This window comes from Macaca fascicularis, chromosome 7 (genome assembly GCF_037993035.2).
Source record: "Macaca fascicularis isolate 582-1 chromosome 7, T2T-MFA8v1.1".
Classification (NCBI taxonomy): Eukaryota; Metazoa; Chordata; class Mammalia; order Primates; family Cercopithecidae; genus Macaca; species Macaca fascicularis.
In genome coordinates this window covers 134,601,760-134,628,166 of record NC_088381.1, presented here as the reverse complement: position 1 = coordinate 134,628,166, position 26,407 = coordinate 134,601,760, and the positions used below count along the sequence as shown (strand labels likewise).

Below are 26,407 nucleotides of genomic sequence, written 5' to 3'. Positions count from 1 at the left end.
GGTAGTACCATTCAGGACATAGGCATGGGCAAAGACTTCATGTCTAAAACACCAAAAGCAACGGCAGCAAAAGCCAAAATTGACAAATGGGATCTCATTAAACTAAAGAGCTTCTGCACAGCAAAAGAAACACCATCAGAGTGAACAGGCAACCTACAGAGTGGGAGAAAATTTTTGCAATCTACTCATCTGACAAAGGGCTAATACCCAGAACCTACAAAGAACTCAAACAAATTTACAAGAAAAAAACAAACAACCCCATCACAAAGTGGGCAAAGGATATGAACAGACACTTCTCAAAAGAAGACATTCATACAGCCAACAGACACATGAAAAAATGCTCATCATCGCTGGCCATCAGAGAAATGCAAATCAAAACCACAATGAGATACCGTCTCACACCAGTTAGAATGGCAATCATTAAAAAGTCAGGAAACAACAGGTGCTGGAGAGGATGTGGAGAAATAGGAACACTTTTACACTGTTGGTGGGATTGTAAACTAGTTCAACCATTATGGAAAACAGTATGGCGATTCCTCAAGGATCTAGAACTAGATGTACCATATGACCCAGCCATCCCATTACTGGGGATATACCCAAAGGATTATAAATCATGCTGCTATAAAGACACATGCACATGTATGTTTATTGCGGCACTATTCACAATAGCGAAGACTTGGAATCAACCCAAATGTCCATCAGTGACAGACTGGATTAAGAAAATGTGGCACATATACACCATGGAATACTATGCAGCCATAAAAAAGGATGAGTTTGTGTCCTTTGTAGGGACATGGATGCAGGTGGAAACCATCATTCTTAGCAAACTATCACAAGAACAGAAAACCAAACACCGCATGTTCTCACTCATAGGTGGGAACTGAACAATGAGATCACTTGGACTCCGGAAGGGGAACATCACACACCGGGGCCTATCATGGGGAGGGGGCAGGGGGGAGGGGCGAGGGATTGTACTGGGAGTTATACCTGATGTAAATGACGAGTTGATGGGTGCTGACGTGTTGATGGGTGCAGCACACCAACATGGCACAAGTATACATATGTAACAAACCTGCACGTTATGCACATGTACCCTAGAACTTAAAGTATAATATAAAAAAAAAAAAGAAAGCAGTGAACAAAACAAATATAGTAATTGTATTTGTCGATATTACATTCTACCGGGGGAAATGGGTAGTAAACAAATAAGTTAGAAAATTTCAAATGTTGTAAGTGCTGTAAAGAAAACATTATAATGAGGATGATGTGATATAATGCATGAAAACTACTTTAGATTTGGTGGTGCTATTAAACCTCTGAGAAAGCAATAATTTAAACATTATGTTAGTAATTGTATACATGTAAAATAATCTATTCTAAAATATGCAAACACTATAATTCAGAAGTTTCTCTAAATTTCAATGTTCAACATTTGATTTTAATTAGTGATATTACATATTTCACTTACGTATACAGTGCAGAGACCCTATAAAGCAGTCACACAACGGAAACTACAACAACCAGCTAACAACTTCACCATATGATCAAAGCAGCCTCATATATCAATATTAACCTTGAACATAAACAGTCTAAATGCTGCACTTAAAAGTAACAGAGTAGCAAGTTGGATAATAAAACCAGATTTATCCCTCTGTTATCTTCAAGAGACCCATTTCATGCTACACCAACAGGCTTAAAGTAAAGAGCTGGAGAAACACTACGCAAACGGAAAACAAAAAAGAGTAGGGGTTGCTATTCTTACCTCAGATAAAAAAGACTTTAAACCAACAACAGTAAGTATTTTTAACTTATGGTAATATTGTTATTTGCATCAGTGCAATAACAATCCATTTTCTTTTGCAACAGGACACAACTGGAGAAACTGGTTGTTTTACCAAGGTTTTGAGTAGAAGGTTATGCTTTCCTTTATGGAATCAAGCTTGACTTGCAGAGCCAGTTAAAGCCCCTTGGGAAAACTGACCTCATACCTTGTCTACACAGTCCCTGTACAGGGTTCCTAACCTATGGTGAGTAAAGAATGTCACTTTCTAATAGACTCAGGAACCCCAAGTTATTCTGGGATCTCGAGAGTGGAATTTACCCAACTCATAGGCATTTGAGGGTAGAAACCCATGGCTGGGCTCGGCTTTAAGAAAGTCTTATATGAGATTCCTTGAGGAACAGAGTTCCATCAAACTCTATTTAAAAAGCCCATGTGAAAAATAATTATTCTTGCTGTACTTTATGCAAATATTGAAGCCAAGTATAATATTAAAGTTCATTTTGCAAACAACTCAGTCCTATCATGATTTGTTTTTGACAAAAATGAGGACTGCAGAGAGAAAATTTGTTTCAAAACTTATCATACACTTGCCATTAAATTCTAATCTCATTATTTGTTTTTAAGTTTTTGCCTACATTTTAGACTAACCCTGTGAACCAACCAGTGGTCTCTGGCTGCAGCTCAGAAGAAACAGGGATGGGTAAAGTAAAAATCTGGATCAATACTCTAGTTTTGGGCAATTATCCTGCAAATCCTGCCACGTGATAGAAATAAACGGGGTGCCCATAACCTGGAGGTTTCTTTGGGAAAATAAGACCAAGGGAGCTAACTAAAGCCAAGCCCCATGCACCCAGACCTTACCAGGTACAACTATAGCCACCAGTTATCCTGGCATGGTGGCAGCCTCAGGATTTCTAAGCTGTCCTTAACCCCCTTTTTCATTTTGATACATATCTTCTAATAACCTTCAGGTTTCTCTCTTCTCGCCTTCAGGCCATCAAACTCAAAATGGTCATGCAACTGGAGCTTCAAACAATGGCTCCCTTTTACTAGGGATCCTCAGACAAGACTTTGAGGGAGATTTGACTGCTATTTTCCCAAAGCAGTGCCCTCTGTCAGCAGAAAGCAGTTAAGATCATCTTCATTCCTATTCTAATGACAGTTAGATGTACCTTTTCAGAGGGGGAAAATGAGAGTGATAGGAGGCAGCCAAATGTCTAGGCAGATAGTGGCTGGGTTCCCTGTGAAATCCTACCTTCAAGCCAAAGATAGTTTAAAGCCTGAAAGCCAAGCTACAAGTTAAATCTTTGGACTTGATTGATAACTTGTCTTCCTGTTTGGCAGCCTTTCCTCTGATTGATCCCCACCTTCACCTATTTAACATGTACCTACCCTTTCCTAATTGGTTTTCTACACTCGTGCCCACCTTTGAGTAGTGTCTTCACTTTAACTTTTTTTGCATAATCACAAACCAATCAGCACATACTTCCCACTCTAAGTTCATAAAAGGCCCAGGACCCAGCCAAATGGGGAATTTTCCCACCTTTGGATGGGGAAAACACCCCTCTCCACCACATCCCCTGTTGGCTGAGAATTTTTCCTTTCACTTAATAAATTCTACTCCACTCACTGTCCAGTGTCCACATGCCTGCCTAATTCTTCCTGGTTGTGAGAAAAGAACTCAGACCTAGCTGAGTTAAGGAGCAGAAAGACCACAACACATTCACATGGTAAAAATAACTACAATGTTAAGGAAGGGTATATAGTAAAAAGTTTTCCTCCCTACCCTGCCATACCAGATTTTTATGTATCCCTCTATGCATATAAAAGCAATTGCAGCCAGGCATGGTGGCTCACGCCTGTAATCCCAACACTCTGGGAGGCCAAGGTGGGCAGATTACCTGAGGCCAGGAGTTCGAGACCAGCCTGGCCAACATGGTGAAACCCTGTCTCTACTAAAAATACAAAAATTAGCTGGGCATGGTGGTATGTGCCTGTTATCCCAGCTACTCAGGAGGCTGAGGCAGGAGAATCGCTTGAACCTGGGAGGTGGAGGCTGTACTGAGGTAAGATCACACCACAGCACTCCAGCCTGGGTAACAGAGTAAGAATTGGTCTCAATCAATCACTCAATCAATCAATGCAATTGCACTTATATCTCCCATTTATATTTGTGTATGTATGTGTGTGTGTGCGTGTATGTATGTGTGTGTGTGCATGTATGTGTATATATATCCCTTTTTAATGCAAGTATACACACTATTGTGCATATTTTTCTGACAGCAATTAAGGTTTACATATACTTTTGAAAAAGATGCTCTTATGTAATAAATACTTCTAGTTCTTGGAGATTTTATCAATTTTAGTTCAAATAAAATACACCAATGAGTTTTAATTTTTTCATAACTCCATGGCTTTCCTGGATTCCCCACCTCCACCTCATACATACCCACTCTCAAATAAAATATCTTGCTCTACACAATTTCCTTCTCCTTTCACTCCCCTATTACTGCTAACTGCATTGGTTTTAATGAAATAATAGAAAATTTAATGAGCTGAACTCAAGTATCTGTGGGATATGTAAGAACTAATTTAGGTAATACAAACACCACTATGTGCTACTTCATTAATTGTTGGGGATTTCTATTTCTGTCTAACAGAATTAGTTTAGAAGTATGCCTATTCTGTTTAACATGATTCAGACTTAAATAAACATCATAACCTAGATTATACTTCATTCTCATTTTCAAAGGTGACTACTATTCTCAGCACATGTAAAATAACCAAAAGTATTCATTTATTTATTTGAGGATCTTATGACAATTATATATACCTTAATTTTGTAACCATCTCTTTATTAATGAAGAACTAGGTATATGGTACAAAGTTAATGTTGCCATCCAAAAGACAGCAAAAACAAATGATTCAAGTCCAGGACTGATCACTTAAAAACTTCTGTGCTCTTGGAGCAAATCATTTCTTTAATCTAAACTCCATATTGCTTGCCTATAAAATGGAAATACAGTTGACTCTCCATATCCATGGAGGATTGGTTCCAGGACCCCCGTGGATACAAAATGCAGAGTATGCTTGAAGTTCTGTTGGCCCTCCGCATCTGTGGATTCCACATCTGTGGATGCAAAGCACAGTTGCACCCCTGCCTACATAACCACGAGTTTAGATAAGAAACCTGTGGATATGGAGGAACGACGGTAATATCATCATACGCCTCACAGGATTACTGTGAGCAACAAACATTAAAAAAATATGTTAGGGCACTTTGTAAAGTTGAAAAAAAGCATTAAATAAATAAATGATAGCTGTTAAATATTGACTGTACACCTGCAATGAATATTCATATTTATTATATGTATATTAAATCAGCAAGTACTCCATAAGTACTTTTAAAGTTAATTTGTAGGGCAAAACATTCAAATTCATGAATATATTCAACAAATACTTTTTTGAGCAACTTCTACCATGTGCCACACAATATCCTGGGGTTAGAGGTAAAGGAGAGAAAAAGACAATCTTTGTGTTTATACAACTTATAATAAAGAAAGGAAGACATTAAGCAGATAAATGCACAAATATTAATTAATTACAAATGTGATAAGCTGGCAGGGAGAAACTGTTGAAAGTCAGGAAAAGTGGATTATCCCGTACTTCTCTTGCTCATTCATGAGCCCAAATGTTTATTTGGTACCATGCTAGAAACCTCCCTTATTAACTATTATTTTCTTTTTGTCCACTTTAGAGACTAACAGCACAATGCATTTAAATTAGTACCTTTCCAATTCTGACTCTTGCTTGAAATATATGAAAGAAAAGTATTCTGATTTGGGAAGGGAAGTATTTTATCTCATAATATTGGTTGATGATGTTCATGGGTTACAGGAATTTTTAAGAAATTTTAAAATTATTTAAAAATATGTGACTAAATAATTCTAGCTACACACTGATGTAAGATTTTACAGAACCATAAATCATAAAGAAAGGTACCTGAAAAAAATCACCAGAAAATAATGGTAGTTAAATACCTCTATAAAGTCCACAACTCAAAGTGCCAAAGAACATATGGAAATGTTGCCAATAAAAGCAGTACACTTTAAATGACTTCTGAGGAACTGTCTATTATTTATGAGTTACTTGCTCATTTTTATAAGGCTTAAAGCACTGAGACAAACTTGAAAAATTTCCCAGAGCCAGATTTGTAACATAAATTTAGAATAATAGCAAGCTTCATTTAAAACCCATGTTATGCAGTTATGCTCTAATAGATTAATATGAAGCAAACATAGTAAAGTCAAGCTAATAAATACATTTAATTCCTACTAGAAAACACCATTGAATGTTTAAAAATATTTGGCTTGCATGAACTTTACCTGACATCTCTATATAACCGATACTCTCTATACCTCTATAAATCCAAGTTCTTAGACAGTAAAGTCACCAGCCAATAGCATTGTTTTGCACAAAATCAGAGACAAAGATTTATTAGAAATTTAATTTCTAAGAAAGTAGGAAGACTACAAAATTAACAATCATATATTTTTATTTAAGTTCTGCTGATGTTTTATTTGAGTGCAGGATTTCATCACACAGCATTGTAAGATAAAATACTGTCTAAATAAGACCAAATAGTTCCATGTTAGCCTATTTTACAGGTTTCCACAAAAGTGCAGGAAAAACAAATATAAAACACCAACTTAGGCTATATAATTGATTCTTAGTAAAGTTCACATTCCATAGCACTTGAGATATAATGACAACTTCTCTGAAGTCTACAAACATCAAAGGCTATTTTAATTTTTTTAATGGCGAAAAAAATTAGTGTAATTTCTGTATAGGCACAAAAGTACAAAGTGAGCTTGGTATAACAAGATTACTATAGAAATAAAATTTATTTAATAATTTTACAGAATAGTAGAAAATAGGTAGATCTTATTTCTATTATTGCATTATTTATATTACTCTAGAAAACCTTAATAAGATTTAAGATTGTGTTTTAAAAGGCCTATCTTACACATTTCTTCACCTGTTGCATAACTTACATATATGATTCACTATAGAGAAAAGTCCATTTCACAGTTTTATCATTATCAGATTATCTGATTATTATCTTTTATATATACCTATTATCATTCTATATTATGATACTAAAGTCCCTAATAGTATAAATTGAATATTCAGTATAATTAAATTACTATCAGTGTTCCCTCCTAAATTTCTGGTGGGAGTGTAAAATGGTACAGTCACTTTGGAAAACTTTAAGTTTCTCAGAATGCTGAAGACAGAGTTACCATATGACCCAGAAATTCTACTACTACTAAGTACTTATCTAAGAGAAATAAAAACATAATATTTGTACAAACACTTGTAAATGAATGTTCATACCATTATTGATAATGGACGAAAGTAGAGAACTCAAATATCCATTAACTGATGAATAAATAAACAAAATGTGATAAAATCAAATAATGGATTACTATCCCGAAATAGAAAAGAAAGAACTACTAAAACATTCTTCAATATAGAAGCACTTTAAAAAATGCTCAGTGAAAAAACCTAAACACAAAAATCTCTATATGTTGTATAATTCTATTGCTATGAAAAGTCTAGAATAGGCAAATCTATAGTGATAGGAGGTAGATTTGTGGTTACACAGTCTTAAGCTGGAGGTGGGAGAGGAAAAAAAGTAACTGGTGAGGGGCACAAAGATTTCTTTTGGGATGATGGAAATGTTTGAAATTACATTGTGATGACAGTGGCAAAAATAAGTATCCTAAAAATCACTGAATTGTGCATTTAAAATAAGTAAATTGTATGGTATATAAGGTATATCTCAATAAAGCTATTTTTATAAATTATATTAGTTTTACTTTTCCCTTTCCAGTTGTGTGATTGCTTCATTAAGGCAGTCTAATAAATAAAACCAATAATGCAAGCAGTTTTCCTGTTGGATCAGTAGATTATCTTTTGTTTTTACATCAACTGATGTGTGAAAAGATAATAGAATATAACTTCTTTAAAAACTTTTTTTTTGGCAGAATAGAAACTTTGTATCAGTTAGCTATGACTGCCACCCTAAAACTCAGAGGCTTAAAACAATCATAACTTATTATTTTTCCTAAATCTGTGCACTGCTTAAAAAATAGCTGCTCCAGGCTGGGCTCAACTGGGTTCATTCATGAGTACATGGCTAACTGAAGAATTATCTGACTCCAGACCAGATAACTGAAGAATTATCTGATCTGGGGGTAGCTCTCCCCCATGTATCTCTCATCCTTCTCCTGAGACCAAAAAACTGTCACACATATTCTTATTGCATGGTAGATGTACAAGAGAGTAAGTATATACTCAGGGGCTCTATCCATTGGTAATAACAAGTTAAGTGGTTAAATACAAATTCGTAAGGCAAGGAAGTCCACTCCACTCCCAACAGGAGGTTCCTAAAAAATTATATGGCAAAGGGCTTTGATGGACGTGTTTGAAAATCGGGACCAATAATAGAATCTACCATTAATTTTCATTATTTAAACACGTTTGTATATATTTTCTGTGGGTGTATCAGGATTCAATGTTACTAATTATATCTTACAATTATTTATTTAATTAATCTCTCTCTCTCTTTTTTTTAACTACTGCTACTCTTCACTTTAGGGATTCCTGACTTAGATTAACATGTTGGTCACCTGTCTCCAGTCCCAGCTCTTTCTTGTCCATTATAGTCTTGTGGTTTAAGAAATACATTTTTTGTTGTGCTTCGCTTTATTGTGCTTTTCACAACCTGAAGGTTTCTGGCAACCCCATGTCAAGGAAGTCTGCTGGGGCCATTTTTCCAAGTGCATGTGCTCACTTCACATCTGTGTCACGTTTTAGTAATTCTCGCAGTATTTAAAACTTTTTCATTAATAGTATGTCTGTTATGGTAAACTGTAATAATTAATCTTTGATATTACTCTTATAATTGTTTGGGGTCAACATGAATTGAGCCCATATAAGACAGGGAACTTAATCAGTAAATGTTATGTGTGTTCTGACTGCTCCACCAGCTGGCCATTTTCCTGTCTCTCTCCCTCTACTTGGGCCTTCTTATTCCTTGAGACACAACAACATCAACGTTAGGCTAATTAATAACCCTATAGTGATCTCTAAATATTCAAGTGAAAGGAAGAGTCACATATCTCTAACTCTAAATCAAAAGCTAGAAATGAATAAGCTAGAGAAGAAAGTATGTCAAAAGTTGAGATAACCAGCCCTTACGGCAAAAAGCCAAGTAGTGCATACAAAGGGAAAGTTTTTGAAAAAAATTCAAAGTGCCACTCCAGTGAATACACACATGATAAGAAAGAGAAAGCCTTATTGCTGATACAGAGAAAGTCTGAGTGGTCTAGATAGAAGATTAAACCAGCCACAACATTTCCTTAAGCCAAAGCCTAATCCAAGGCCCTAATTCTCTTCAATTCTGTGAAGGCTGAGAGAGGTGAAGAAACTGCAGAAGACAAGTTGGAAGCTAGCAGAAGTTGCTTCATGAGGTTTAAGAAGCTATATCTGTAACAAAAACATACAAGGTAAAGCAGCAAGTGCTAGTATAGAAGCTGCATTAAGCTATCCAGAAGATCTAACTAACATCATTGATGCAGGTAGTTATTCTAAATAACAGAGTTTCAATGTAGATAAAACAACCATAAATACTGGAAGAAGATGCCATCTAGGACTTTCATGTCTAGAGAGGAAAAGTCAATGCCTGGCTTCAAAGCTTCACAGGACAGGTTGACTCTCTTGGTAGGGACTAGTGGAGCTAGTGATTTTAAGTTGAAGCCAATGCTCACTGACCATTCTGAAAATACTAGGGTCTTCAAGAATTATGCTAAATCTATCCTGCAGGGCTCTACAAATGGAGAGTTTCTGCACAGCAAAAGAAACTATCAACAGAGTAAACAGACAACCTACAGAATTGGAGAAAGTTTTTGCAAACTATGTATCTGACAAAAGTGTAGTATCCAGCATCTAGAAGGAACTTAAACACATTTACAAGAAAAATCCAAACAAACCCATTAATAAGTGGGCAAACTAAATGAACAAACACTTCTCAAAAGAAGACATACATGCGGCCAATAAGCATATAAACAAAAGCTCAACATCACTGATCATTAGAGAAATGCAAATAAAAACCACAATGAAATATCATCTCACAGCCATCAGAATGGCTATTAAAAAGTCCAAAAATAACAGATGCTGGTGAGGTTGCAGAGAAAACAGAATGCTTATAGACTGTCGGTGGGAGTATAATTAGTTCTCCCATTGTGAAAGACAGTGTGGTGATTCCACAAAGATGTAAACACAGAAATACCATTCAACCCAGCAATCCCATTATTGGGTATATACCCAAAGTAATATAAATCATTCTATTATAAAGGCACATGAATGTGTAGGTTCACTGCAGCACTATTCACAAAAGCAATGTTTCCTTTAGGAGGCTTTAGAAGATCATGACCAAAATGTAAGTGCTAAAATTTTTTCAGTATCATTTACTATTTTTCTGCTACTTTTTAAAATTCTGTGACTTCTAAAAAAATAAGAATACTATAAATACAGACTTGACATTGATATGAAAATAACATAATTAATTCTGATCCAAGCCCAACAAAATTAGAAAATCAGCCAAATGATATCCCAGCAGTACAAAAACTTTATTTTTAGGTCAATTGTCCCAACTTACCTCGTTTGCTGGAATCCAAACCAAAGCAACCTAGTACAATTAGGAGTAATAGTAATATGAGGCAATAAGTCAGAAGTAGCAAAGTAATGAAGTCCTAGAATCGGTTTAATCAAACCTTAATTTCATTTGTTTTTTGGATTCAAGCATCACATTTTCGGCATTGATAAAATATAAGAGGGCCAGTGATATATAGAATTTTACAAAACATTGGTAAGCTTTAATTTACCTTTTACCTGCTACCAAAAAATTAAAGAAGTACATGTTGACATTATTATGCATCAACTTTACCTGTGCTTAAAAAGGGTAGGGGGCACCAAGGTCATCCTCCTCCCTCACCTCCACTAAGTTAATGTATTTATATATTTTTCTCTCTACATCCTTTTGGAGCCTTAAGACCATGGCTGCTACTGGTGTCCTAGTCCTTTCCTTATTTCCTGACTTAGAAAACAGAGCACTACAATTATAAGTCTGATTTTAGTATCAGAGTAGTAATATGTCCTTGCAGAGCCAAAATTGGAATCCCAGCCAAGGAACGTCTTCTGAAAGAACTTGGAATCTTAAAAGAGATGATGTGCAAAAAAATGAATCTAAACACAGACCTGACACCTTTCACAAAAATTAATTCAAAATGAATCAGATCTAAATGTAAAACACAAAAATATAAAACTCCTAGAGGATAATAGAAGAATATTTAGATGACCTTGGGTTGGTAATAACTTTTTACATATGACAGCAAAGGCAACATCCTTGGAAGAAAGAAACAACAGGTTGGATTTCATTAAAATTAAGAACTCTGTTGACAGCATAACTGGGTGACTATAGTAAACAATAATTTATTGCACATATAAAAATAACTAAGAGTATAAATGGATTGTTTGTAACACAAAGAAAGGATAAATGCATGAGGTGATGGATACTCCATTTACCCTGATGTGATAATTATGCATTGTATGCCTATATGAAAATATTTCATGAATCCTACAAATACACAGACCTACTATATTCCCACACAAATTAAAAATTGAAACAACCCCTGCTTTGTAAAAGGCACTGCTAAGGGAATGAAAAGACAAGCCACAGACTGGAAGAAAATATTTTCAAAAGGCAAATCTGATAAAGAATTGTTATACAAAATATACAAAGAGATTTTAAAACTCAACAATAAGAAAATGAACAACCCTATTGAAAAATGAGCCAAGGACCTTAACAAACACATCACCAAAGAAGATAAAATAATAATATGAAAAGATACTCCACATCATATATCAGTAAAATGCAAATTAATAAAACAAGGAGATAAGACTATAAGTCTATTAGAATGTTCAATATTCAGAACACTGATCGTACCAAAGGCTGGCAAGGATGTGAAGCAATAGGAAGTCTCATTTATTGCTGGTGAGAATGCAAAATGGTATAGCTACTTTGGAAGACAATCTGGTGGTTTCTTACAAAACTAAACATACTGTACCACATGATGCAGCAATCACAATTCATGGTTTTACTCAAAGGAATTGAAAACTATGTCCACACAAAAGCCTGTATGTGGATATTTATACAGGTTTTATTCATAATGGCCAAAACTTGTAAACAACCAAGATGTCCTTCAGTAGGTGAGTGGATAATAACTCATTTATTTTTGCTAACTGGTAAAAAGAAATAAGCTATCAAACCATGAAAAGACATGAAGGAAACTTAAACACATTACTAAGTTAAAAAAGCCTATCTGAAAAGGATAAACACTATAAGAATCCAACTCTATGACATTTTGGAAAAGGTAGAACTATAGAGACATTAAAAATATCAGTGATTGCTGATGGTTTCTGGGAAGAAAGGGATGAATAGGTAGAACACAGAGGATTTTTAGGGCAGTGGAACTAGTCTACATTACACTACAGTTTGAGTACTCTGAAGCTGAAAATCTGAAATCTGAAATGCTCCAAATCCTGAAAAACTTTAAGCACCAACATGACACTACAAGGGGAAAATTCTACACTGAACATCTTTGCTTTCTTATAGTTAATTTTAGGCAAACTTTGCTTCATGCATAAAATTATTTAAAATATTGGATAAAATTACCTTGAGGCCATGTGTAGATGAAGCATAAATAAATTTAATGCTTAGATTTGGGTTCCATCTCTAATATCTCTCACTACATATATACACATATTCCAAAATCCAAAATCAGAAACAATTTGCTCTCACACATTTTGGATAAGGGATATTCAACCTGTATAATGGTGTCATAATACATTTGTCTACACTGATGGAATATAAAACACCAAACATGAATCCTACTATAAAGTATGGACCGGGTGATAATGATACATCAATGTAGGTTCAATGGCAACAAATATACCACTCTGGTAAGAAATGTTCATAATGGGGGAGGCTATGCATGTAAGGGCACGGGGGTACATGGGAAAATCTCTGAGCTGTCTGCTCAATTTTGCTATGAACCTAAAACTACCAAAAAATAAAGTCTATTTAAAAAGTCTATAAATGTTGTGAATTCCAAGAAACATCAATTAAAGGTATGTTATTACAATTCCATATACCATAGAAAGCCTGTGATAGCTTTTGCAATTTAAATTTAAAAATAAGTTTATTATATTAAGTACTATAGTAAAAGTATTTTTTTTTTTTTTTGCATTATCAAGTAATGGGGGAATTAACCTATGGTTTGCTTGACTTTAAAATTATTTGTTGCATAATTAGTGTAAACTATTGTTAAATCAGTATTTCTCAAAGATGATAGCTTGAACAGTGATATTAAGTAATTAATATTATTGGCTAAATGAATGTCAAAATAAGCTTTAGGATGTACCACATTCCATTATTTCAACTCCTAATGGTACATGATCCTACTGATTGATACATCATCACAATTTATTAATACAGAAATAGGAGTAGATGTGGATATCTTTTTATTTGATGTTAACATTATAGTTCACTACCTAAGTAAATAATTTGGCATTTAAAATCTTAAGGGAGGGGGGAGATCAAGATGGCTCAATAGGAACACCTCCAGCCTCCAGTTCCCATCATGAGCGACACAGAACGGGTGATTTCAGCATTTCCAACTGAGGTACCGGGTTCATCTCACTGGGGCGTGTTGGACAGTGGGGGCAGGACAGGGGGTGCAGCCCAACGAGCCAGGTCCCAAGCAGGGCAAGGCATCACCTCACCCTGGAAGCAAAAGAGGGAAGGGAATTCCTTTTCCTAGCCAAGGGAAACCGTGACACACAACACCTGGAAAATCAGGTCACTTACACACATCCTGATACTGTGCTTTACCAAGGGTCTTAGCAAACAGCAAACCAGGAGATTATATCCCGCACCTGGCTCGCAGGGTCACATACTCACAGAGCCTCCCTTATTGCTAGCACAGCAGTCTGAGATCAAACTGCAAGGTGGCAGGGAGGCTAGGGGAAGGGCGGCCGCTATTGCTGAGGCTTAAGGAGGTAAACAAAGCCACCTGGAAGCTCGAACTGGGTGGAGTCCACCGCAGCTCAAGGAGGCCTGCCTGCCTCTGTGGTCTCCACCTCTGGGGACAGGGCACAGCTAAATAAAAAGCAGCAGAAACCTCTGTAGATGTAAATGTCCCAGTTTAACAGCTTTGAAGAGAGTAGTGATTCTCCCAGCACGGAGGCTGAGATCTGAAAACAGACAGAATGCCTGCTCAAGTGGGTCCCTGATCCCCGAGTAGCCTAACGGGAAGACATCCCCCACTAGGTGCAGACTGACACCTCACACCTCAAACGATCAGGTACACCTCTGAGACGAAGCTTCCAGAGCAACAATCAGACAGCAATGCTTGCTGTTCAGCAATATTCTCTCTTCTGCAGCCTCTACTGCTGATACCCAGGCAAACAGGGTCTGGAGTGGACCTCAACAAACTCCAACAGACCTGCAGCTGAGAGTCCTGACTGTTACAAGGAAAACTAACAAACAGAAAGGACATTCACACCAAAACCCCATCAGTACGTCACCATCATCAAAGACCAAAGGTACATAAAACCACGAAGATGGGGAAAAGGCAGTGCAGAAAAGCTCGATATTCAAAAAATCAGAGTGCATCTCCCCCTCCAAAGGAACGCAGCTCCTCGCCAGTAACAGAACAAAGCTGGACAGAGAATGACTTTGACAAATGAGAGAAGAAGGCTTCAGTCGATCAAACTTCTCAGAGCTAAAGGAGGAATTATGAACCCAGCGCAAAGAAACTAAAAACCTTGAAAAAAGATTTGACGAATGTTTAACTAGAATAATCAATGCAGAGAAGTCCACCTGATAGAGATGAAAACCATGACATGAGAACTACGTGACAAATGCACAAGCTTCAGTAACCGACTCGATCAACTGGAAGAAAGACTATCAGTGATTGAAGATCGAATGAATGAAATGAAGAGAGAAGAGAAGTGTAGAGAAAAAAGAGTAAAAAGAAATGAACAAAGCCTCCAGAAACATAGGATTATGTGAAAAGACCAAATCTACATCTGACTGGTGTACCTGAAAGTGACGGGGAGAATGGAACCAAGTTGGAAACCACTCTGCAGGATATTATCCAGGATAACTTCCCCAACATAGCAAGGCAGACCAACATTCAAATTCAGGAAACACAGAGAACGCCACAAAGACACTCCTTGAGAAGAGCAACTCCAAGACATATAATTGTCAGATTCACCAAGGTTGAAATGAAGGAAAAAATGTTAATTAAGGGCAGCCAGAGAGAAAGGTCGGGTTACCCACAAAGGGAAGCCCATCAGACTAATAGCAAATCTCTTGGCAGAAACTCTACAAGCCAGAAGAGAGAGGAGGCCAAAATTCAACATTCTTCAACAAAAGAATTTTCAACCCAGAATTTCGTATCTAGCCAAACTAAGTTTCATAAGTGAAGGAGAAATAAAATCCTTTACAGACAAGCAAATGCTGAGAGATTCTGTCACCACCAGGCCTGCCCTACAAGAGATCCTCAAGGAATCACTAAACATGGACAGGAATAACTGGTACCAGCCACTGCAAAAACATGACAAAATGTAAAGTCTATCAATGCTAGGAAGAAACTGCATCAACAAGTGAGCAAAATAACCAGCTAACATCATAATGACAGGATCAAGACCACACATAACAATATTAACCTTAAATGTAAATGAACTAAATGGTCCAATGAAAAGACACAGACTGGCAAATTGGATAAAGACTCAAGACCCATCAGTTTGCTGTATTCAGGAGACCCATCTCACATACAGAGACACACATAGGCTCAAAATAAACAGATGGAGAAAGATCTACCAAGCAAATGGAAAACAAAAAAAGGCAGGGGTTGCAACCCTAGTCTCTGATAAAACATACTTTAAACCAACAAAGATCAAAAGAGACAAAGAAGGCCATTACATAATGGTAAAGGGAACAATTCAACAAGAAGAGCTAACTATCCTAAATATATATGCACCCAATACAGGAGAACCCAGATTCATAAAGCAAGTCCTTACAGACTTACAAAGAGACTTAGGTCCCCACACAATAATAATGGGAGACTTTAACACCCCACTGTCAACATTAGACAGATCAACAAAACGGAAAGTTAACAAGATTATTCAGGAATTGAACTCAACTCTGCACTAAGCAGACCTGATAGACATCTACAGGACTCTCCACTCCAGATCAACAGAATATACATTATTCTCAGCACCACATCGCACTTATTCTAAAATTGACCACATAGTTGGAAATAAAGTACTCCTCAGCAAATGTAAAAGAACAGAAATTATAACAAACTGTCTCTCAGACCACAGTGCAATCAAACTAGAACTCAGGACTAAGAAACTCAATCAAAACCGCTCAACTACATGGAAACTGAACAACCTGCTCCTGAATGACTGCTGGGTACATAACGAAATGAAGCCAGAAATAAAGATGTTCTTTGAAACCAATGAGAACAAAGATACAACATACCAAAATCTCTGGGACACATTTAAAGCAGTGTTTGGAGGGAAATTTATAGCACTAAATGCCCACAAGAGAAAGCAGGAAAGATCTAAAATTGACACCCTAACATCACCATTAAAAGAACTAGAGAAGCAAGACCAAATACATTCAAAAGCTAGAGAAGGCAAGAAATAACTAAGATAAGAGCAGAACTGAAGGAGATAAAGACACAAAAAAATCCCTCCAAAAAATCAATGAATTCAGGAGCTGGTTTTTTGAAAAGATCAACAAAATTGATAAACTGCTAGCAAGACGAATAAAGAAGAAAAGAGAGAAGAATCAAACAGACGCTATAAAAAATGATAAAGGAGATATCACCACCAACCCCACAGAAATACAAACTACCATCAGAGAATACTATAAACACCTCTACACAAATAAACTAGAAAACCTAGAAGAAATGGATAAATTCCTGGACACATACACTCTCCCAAGACTAAACCAGGAAGAAGTTGAATCCCTGAATAGACCAATAGCAGGCTCGGAAATTGAGGCAATAATTAATAGCCTATCAACCAAAAAGAGTCCAGGACCAGACAAATTCAGAGCCGAATGCTACCAGAGGTACAAGGAGGAGCTGGTACCATTTCTTCTGAAACTATTCCAATCAATAGAAAAAGAAGGAAGCCTCCCTAACTCATTTTATGAGGCCAACATCATCTTGATACCAAAGCCTGGCAGAGACACTACAAAAAAAGAGAATTTTAGACTAATATCCCTGATGAACATCGATGCAAAAATCCTCAATAAAGTACTGGCAACCGAATTGAGCAGCACATCACAAAGCTTATCCACCATGATCAAGTGGGCTTCATCCCTGGGATGCAAGGCTGGTTCAACATATGCAAATCAATAAATGTAATCCAACATATAAGCAGAACCAAAGACAAAAACCACATGATTATCTCAACAGATGCAGAAAAGGCCTTTGGAAAATTCGACAGCCCTTCATGCTAGAAACTCTGAATAAATTTGGTATTGATGGAACGTATCTCAAAATAAGAGCTATTTATAAAAAACCCATAGTCAATATCATACTGAATGGGCAAAAACTGGAAGCATTCCCTTTGAAAACTGGCACAAGACAGGGATGCCCTCTCTCATCACTTCTATTCAACATAGTGTAGGAAGTTCTGGCCAGGGCAATCAGCCAAGAGAAAGAAATAAAGGTATTCAATTAGGAAAAGAAGAAGTCAAATTGTCCCTGTTTGCAGATGACATGACTGTATATTTAGAAAACCCCATCGTCTCAGCCCAAAATCTCCTTAAGCTGATAAGCAATTTCAGCAAAGTCTCAGGATACAAAATTAATGTGCAAAAATCACAAGCATTCTTATACACCAGTAACAGACAAACAGAGAGCCAAAACATGAATGAACTTCCATTCACAATTGCTTCAAAGAGAATAAAATAACTAGGAATCCAACTTACAAGGGATGTGAAGGACCTCTTCAAGGAGAACTACAAACCACTGCTCAATGAAATAAAAGAGGACACAAACAAATGGAAGAACATACCATGCTCATGGATAGGAAGAATCAATACTGTGAAAATGGCCATACTGCCCAATGTAATTTATAGATTCAATGCCATCCCCATTAAGCTACCAATGACTTTCTTCACAAAATTGGAAAAAAGTGCTTTAAAGTTCATATGGGACCAAAAAAGCCCGCATTGCCAAGACAATCCTAAGTCAAAAGAACAAAGCTGGAGGCATCACGCTACCTGACTTCAAACTATACTACAAGGCTACAGTAACCAAAACAGCATGGTACTGGTACCAAAACAGAGATATAGACCAATGGAACAGAATAGAGCCCTCAGAAATAATACCACACATCTACAGCCATCTGATCTTTGACGTACCTGAGAGAAACAAGAAATGGGGAAAGGATTCCCTATTTAATAAATGGTGCTGGGAAAACTGGCTAGCCATAAGTAGAAAGCTGAAACTGGATCCCTTCCTTACTCCTTATACGAAAATTAATTCAAGATGGATTAGTGACTTAAATGTTAGAGCTAAAACCATAAAAAGCCTGGAAGAAAACCTAGGCAATAGCATTTAGGACATAGGCATGGGCAAAGACTTCATGTCTAAAACACCAAAAGCAACGGCAACAAAAGCCAAAATTGACAAATGGGATCTCATTAAACTAAAGAGCTTCTGCATAGCAAAAGAAACTACCAACAGAGTTATCAGGCAACCTACAGAATGGGAGAAAATTTTTGCAATCTACTCATCTGACAAAGAGCTAATACCCAGAACCTACAAAGAACTCAAACAAATTTACAAGAAAAAAAAACAAAGAACTCTATCAAAAAGTGGGCAAAGGATATGAACAGACACTCAAGCCAATAGACACATGAAAAAATGCTCATCACTCGCCCTCAGAGAAATGCAAATCAAAACCACAATGAGAAACCATCTCACACCAGTTAGAATGGCAATCATTAAAAAGTCAGGAAACAACAGGTGCTGGAGAGGATGTGGAGAAACAGGAACACTTTTACACTGTTGGTGGGACTGTAAACTAGTTCATCCATTGTGGAAAACAGTGTGGCGACTCCTCAAGGATCTAGAACCCGAAATACCATTTGACCCAGCCATCCTATTACTGGGGATATACCCAAAGGATTTTAAATCATGCTGCTATAAAGACACATGCACATGTATGTTTGTTGTGGCACTATTCACAATAGCAAAGACTTGGAATCAAACCAATGTCCATCAGTGACAGACTGGATTAAGAAAATGTGGCACATACACACCATGGAATACTATGCAGCCATAAAAAAGGATGAGTTCGTGTCTTTTGTAGGGACATGGATGCAGCTGGAAACCATCATTCTCAGCAAACTATCGCAAGAACAGAAAACCAATGTACTATAAATGACTGTCTCAAATCTATTACCCCGTCCTGAGAAGGAGCTCTGCCTATCTTGTTCATTATCGTATCTGCAATCCCAGGCCAAGAGTCAGTACTTGTTAATTTTCTGTGGAGGAAATAAATTAATGAATTAACATCTAATTTATTGTCAACTTCTTATGATGTTCTTGTTAAATCTTCCACAAACTTTATCTCATGTCAAAGATACAAATAACAAGCACAAAAATACCGGATATTTATTTTATATTCGCTTTTTTCACAGTTTAGAAGTTACTTAGTGAAATACTGAAATAAATGGTCTGACAATTATATCACCAATTTAAAAATCAATTAGGGATCCTGATTCCAGTAAGATGAAATAAGACCAGACTCTCTTTATCTCATGCTAATTCAACTATAAAACCTGAATAGAGAGTTATTTGAAAACTCTGAAAAGTAAACACTATTAGACAGGTGAGGGAAGAATACCAATGGTGAGTTTAACATTTATTTTCCTCTACTATCTCTGAAGCCAGAAACCCAGAACTGAGCACTATGTGGTGTGAGTGAGGTCCAGGAGAAATTTTCTGAACACTTACAGTGCTGAGAGAGAAACAGTAGGAGAAATCTCCAGGTTATTTTGTTTCCCCCTCTCTTCTTCCTCATTTTTCTATGCCTCAAACCCTGAACAGTCCCATGGCAGCTAAGATAAAAGAAGACAGAAATGAGAGACTGCAGTAGTCAAAACTCTGAGGGAGGTGAACCTACCTTTCAGAGAAGCAGCAATGCCAAAAGGGCAGGACCAAACCCTGTAGGATTTTTTCCCCTATGTCCCTGTCTTCCCACCATGTAGCCTTGTTGGCATCTTTATCACCAGCGCTAAATGGTGGGAGGATGTGGTAAAACTGCAGAAAGAAACAATTTCTTTTTTGAAGAAGAACAACAACAAAAACAGCCCCCAGGTAAGTAGAAAGTACTTAGGATATAACTGGGAAGGGAGATCAGGAGAGCAACTCCATACAGTTGTTTTGAACTTTTACTCACCCTGGATCTGCCCATTTATGGATGTGATACTAATTAGCATATCAAAGATTTAAAGGCCTTAGCGAAGAATAGATCTACAGGCTGGTTCCAGAGTGACCACTAGGGGGTACACATTCAGACAGATCCAAATAGCACACCCAAGTCTTGTAAAACAGAGCTAAGGTTAGAACCACACCATCCACAGAAGGCCAAAACAAAAATATCAATCTTTTCCACAGGCTCTAAATAAGACTTAGAGTCTTATAAAGTAATACAGGATACAAATTCACACGAGATAAGACAATTGACTGAGCCTAATATTGAAATGATGCAAATGTTGGAAAACAGTTTGCCGGGTTTTTATAATGTTAAATATACATTTATCATATAAGCTAGCAACTGTACATCTGGGTATTCACAGAGAAATGAAAACTTATGTTCATACCAAAACTTATATACAAATATTTAACAGCAGATTTATTTGTGACAGCCAAAAGCTGGAAGCAACCCAAATGTCTTTCAATGGGTTAGTAGATAAACAAACAATGGTACATATGTACAATGGACTACTATTTACCAGTAAAAATGAACAAATTATTGACATACACAACTTGAATATATCTCAGAGACTCTACTCTGAGAGAAGCTGGTCATACCTTCTGATTCTATTTATTTGACATTCTTAAAAACACAAACCATAGTGATGGAAAACAGATCTGTGATACGCAGGGTAGAATGATCATGGGAGGATGTGACTATCAAGAAAGATCACAAAGGGTATTTTTTTACTGTATTATTATTTTTAAAAATTAAATTTTAAAAAGAAATTCAATGAGGGCACCATGAACACTCATTATACATAAGTAAGCTGTCAAGGAATTCAAGTTACTTTCATAAAATCAACTATGTAATAAAAATCTCAGTGGACTATTTCTGAATTATCTAAATTTACATTTTTTTCATAATTGGCAACACTTTCCACAGTTGCTAATATATGGAATTATTCTACATCAAATTTCTGACAATATATAACAAAATGGTAAAGACATATCACTACCAAATTACCATTTATAATCCCTCACAGAATACGGAATCAAAAAATCTATAAATAATATTTTGAGATAATTAGAGAAAGCTAAAAATAGATTTATATGTTATATTTCATGATATTATTGTCTCAATGTTACATTTCCAGTATATGATAAGAGTATAACAAGGTCCTTAATTTTAGGGAAACATGCTGAAATATTCAGGGGTAAAGTGTCATTATGTCTGAAACTGTTTTTAAGTTATATAGAAAAAGAGAGAGAGAAGGCAAGCCAGAGATATGAATAGATATAGCATGTATTCTCAATCATGAGAATCTAGGTGTGCAGAGTGCAGCTGTTCATTATACTGTTCTCCCAACATTTTTTTCAAGTTTGAAAGTTTTCAAAATAAAAAGTTGTAAAAATAAGAGAGTTGAAGTATAACAACAACAGCAGCAACAGGTGAAAATAATGAATTCATAACCAAATGAACTTAATGTAGTATTCATAACCTATATTGAGATGTAGAATTTTTACACTGAAAAACTTGATCTTTTAAGGCACCTTTGTCTTAATTGGCCTTCTAACTAAAGTGTAAGTAGAATTCATTTGACTTAAGGCTTTATAAACTTCTACCACAGGGATGAATCTTCCTTACCCCTCAGGATTTAATCCAAATGTCAAATGCAACTTGGTATCATAAATCCTTATAAGTAAATTTAAAAAAATTTCATTGCAATATTGAATCTCTAACAAGTAATAGTGACTAAAATATCTGCTGTCAAAGATGAGCCACCTTTTATAGATGGAATCAATCTACACAGAGTCCAATCCAGAGAGCCAGAATTTTTTTGTATTCGTCTGTAATAACATCTTAACAAAATGTTCAGTTAACCCCATTCCTAATTTTTCAGTATTCTGAAAATGTAGTCAATTAATCAATAAAGCTGAGTATTCACTGTTTGTCTAACATCAGACCAGGTTTCTCATATAAGGAAATTTATGAACATTGTTTAAGAAATGCAAAATGTGTTTGATAATGCATTGTTTATTCTAAACATTAGACTTACAAGTAGGTAGTCTTGTGTGACTGAATGGGTGCTATAAAGAACTCATTCTCGTATACAAACACACACTGCCACAGCAAAGCCAACACAACTTAATTCCTTGTTTAAATTACATGTAATACTGAAGAAGAACATATTTCCAACCACTAGTCACTTAAAACTTGGAGTGAATTGGCTGATCAGATATTCTTTCCCTGAGAGAAGGCTTAATAAGGGAGATCAAGGAGGCAATGAATTAGAAGAGGATAGAAGAAAAATAATATGGAAAAGAAAGTAGAGTAATAAAATTAAATTTTGTGTAATAGAGTAACTCAGAATAGACAGTAACTTACTTTAGTTAAAGCAATTTTATAATCAGGTTGTAGGCAGAAGGCTACAGAACATACACAGTTGTTCTACCTATTATATATAGCTATTCTAATTAAAATTGGAAGTTATGTTTTTATTGGGATACATGAAAGATGAAAAAGGAGACAGCTTGGAGCCTATTAGAAGAAAGGATGAGTAGTAGTACTGTAAATAATACGTTTAATTCTGAGGGTAATGTTGAAATGTAGTCGCTTCATTTAAAGAAACATAATATGGATATAGTTTATTCTTCACTAGTGGTGGTTTATCCACATGGTGACTTGGCAAACATTAAATACCCAAATTTTTCATTTTGCCAAGATAATATAAGAAAAATACAAGAAGATAAAGGAATTAAGTCCTTGTTAGCTGTTTTAAAGTAATTAAAGAGACTTTTTATTATTATTATTTTTATTTTTTGAGACACAGTCTTGCTCTGTTACCCAGGCTGGAGTGCAGTGGTGCGATCTCGGCTCACTGTAAGCTCCGCCTCCCGGGTTCACGCCATTCTCCTGCCTCAGCCTCCCAAGTAGCTGGGACTGCAGGCGCAAGCCACCACGCCCGGCTAATGGTTTTTTTGCATTTTTTTTTAGTAGAGACGGGGTTTCGCCCTGTTAGCGAGAATGGTCTCGATTTCCTTACCTCGTGATCCGCCTGCTTCGGCCTCCCAAAGTAAGAGGTTTTATATGGAAAGGCAAGTAAGATTTTCTGGATGTTCTAGTGAAGAAAATTAGAACAGGCAACAAGAGTAGTTTGGGCTCAGTTTAAGAGAGTTTGCTGGATATACTGGAGTGATCTAAGAAAAGCAGAAAATAAAATTGAATATGTTACCTTGAAAAGTAATTAGTTTTCTTTAAGTTTGTAGACAGAGACTAGAACACAATCAATGCTGTATATGGTTTCACAAGTCATCTCCAAAATCTAGTGCAATGTGTAGCACACAAAAGACATTCAATAAATATTTATCATATGAATAAATTAAAACAAAATTATTTGCATATATTTGTCTCATAAATATTGCTAGATCTTACACATATTGAATAAGCAGATAAAGAACGTCTTCAAAGTTGCTTACTGCTGTAGTTTGAATGTGTTCCCCAAAAAGCATGTGTTGGAAACTGAATCCCTAATGTTGGGAGCTGGGACCTGGTGGGATGTGTTTAGGACATGAGGACCCCACCCTCATGAATGGATTAATGTCAATTATAAAAGGGCTTGAAGCTGCAAGTTTAATTTCTTCCTCTCTCACACACATGCTCTCTTGCCCTTCTTCCTTCTGCCATGAGATGCCACAAGAAGGCCCTCACCAGATGCTGGCACCTTGATACTGAACTTCCCGGCTTTCCAGAACTGTAAGAAATAAATTTTTTCTTTATAAATTACCTAATCTCTGCTATTCTGTTATAGCAGCACAAAAGGAACTAAGACACTTACTAAATTGCACCTAAATGAAGACTCTCAGCTTAAATCCCCAGTAATCAAAAGTTCGGTGTGTTGCAAATATTCAGGGCCTTACTCCTTATAAATTTTCCACTAACTTTTATTATTCATCCACTTCATTTAAATATACATTAAGAATGTATAAGAGCCAAATATCAATCATTTAAAAAGTATGATAAGCACCTACCACAGGAAAAGCACAGATATAGCACAGAAAAGTTCTAGAATATATCACGAAGTACCACTTTTTTAATCCTTATTAGCAGCTTTCTGGCTTTATTATTTATTTTTTTTAAAGCACTAAATGTTCAGTTTTAAACAACTGGAAAATACAAAGAGCTTACCAAGAAAATTTTAAAGTACCTGTATCCCTAGTATTCAGAAGTAAGCTCTACTATTAAATAAGATACTCTCTTTCTTTTTATATGTATCATTAAATAAATAAAATATCTTACTATTCTTTGATTTTGAGATCAATGTATAAATGTAATACTCAAGGTAAATATTTCTCTCATGACATTAAGTATTTATAGTAACATAATTTGTAATGGATGAACTATTAACTCTGTGATCCTGCTCCTACTGTTGGACATAATGTTTTTCCCTTTGTTTTCTTCTTATAGAAAGCTCTAAAGAAGAATGAGCATATTTGACCATATATTTGATTATATTTTAGACATTTTTTTGAGATATATCGTAAATACACCAGTGTGCATAAAACAGTGTAGTTTCTCAACCTGTCTTTTTTTGAATTTTTTCTCTTTGTGATAAATTCTCAATAATTTCTTTTAGCCTATTATTCACTTTGCTATTTCTCTCTTCAATTGTATCTGTTCTGCCGTTATACTCCATGTGATTTTAAATTTATATTATTTGTTTTCAATTCTAGAATTTCTAATTGGTTATTCTGCAAATCTGCTAGGACATTTTTATAGTTTGCTGTTCCCTACTGATGTTTTTCAGGCTTTTGCTTTTTAGTTTTATTTTGTTTAACATATTAAGTAAGCATAGTTGTTTTTTACTCTATATCCAGTCATTCCAATATTTAATATCTATGTAGGGTTGATTCTGCTGTCTAGTGTTTCTGATGATTCTTATTCATAGTACCTCATTTCCTTGCAGCTTTTCATGTTCAGTGGTAAATAATGTATGGTATTTCTTTGAATTTTAGGACAAAGTGAATTCACCAGAGAATTTGCAATTGTTTTGGTCAGTTGTCCAAATGCACTATTCATCATAGACTACTTTAAACTAAATTCATACACTTAAAGTGTTTTTCCTTCCATTGATGATTTTGTTTAAAAAAAAAAAAAAAAAAAAGCCACCGGGAACGGTGGCTCACGCCTGTAATCCCAACACTTTGGGAGGCCGAGGAGGGCAGATCACGAGGTCAGGAGATCGAGACCATCCTGGCTAACACGGTGAAACCCCATCTATACTAAAAATACAAAAAATTAGCCGGGCGTGGTGGCGGGCGCCTGTAGTCCCAGCTACTCGGGAGGCTGAGGCAGGAGAATGGCGTGAACCCAGGAGGCAGAGCTTGCAGTAAGTGGAGATTGTGCCAGTGCAAGACGAGCAAGACTCGTCTCAAAACAAACAAACAAACAAACAGTATGAAAAAATGTAAATTATTTAACTATGTGAATTTGAATTGCAAATTCATTATAGGCTCAGTTTTTGGTTACAATTTCTCAGGTACTTTTCTTAAGCCCCTGTCATGTTCAGCCCTGAAGTATTCTTTCCAGTTTCCAGTCCTCTGGAAATGGGGGTTTATATGGAGATGGGGGGAAGCGGAGTAGACAAGTTACTAATATTTTCTCACATGTTTCAATAGAATTCCACCCAAAAAGCAAATATGAAATAAGCATTCAATAAAATATATACTTATAATAATAGTTGATTAATGACATTAATCAATTTCCTGGTATTATAAAGACAGTATTAAAATGATTTCATGAGGAGAAAGTGGGGAGCAAACATTCTCAATAGAAACTTTCTTCGTTAACTAAGGTAATGATTTAAAATAATAAAGTAAATTCACCTAGTAGAACTCTAAATTTATGAAATTAACATATTTATTACGGGAATAAATATATTGAGTAAAAAATTTTTATATATTTAAGTTAATTTACTTAGATTCT

General features: G+C 35.9%; 1 protein-coding gene across 44 annotated transcripts in view; it reads right to left on the bottom strand.

Moving 5' to 3' along the window:
• GPHN (gephyrin) overlaps positions 1 to 26,407 on the bottom strand; it is a 734,620-nt gene that overhangs the window by 447,222 nt on the left and 260,991 nt on the right. For 6 of the 44 annotated variants that reach the window (XM_073997568.1, XM_073997563.1, XM_073997564.1 and 3 more), the window contains one exon: positions 23,469 to 23,622. The exons of the other annotated variants lie outside the window; for them this stretch is intronic. The gene's annotated coding sequence lies outside the window, so the exon portion shown is untranslated. The remainder of the gene's footprint in view (positions 1 to 23,468; positions 23,623 to 26,407) is intronic. 44 annotated transcript variants of the gene reach the window in all.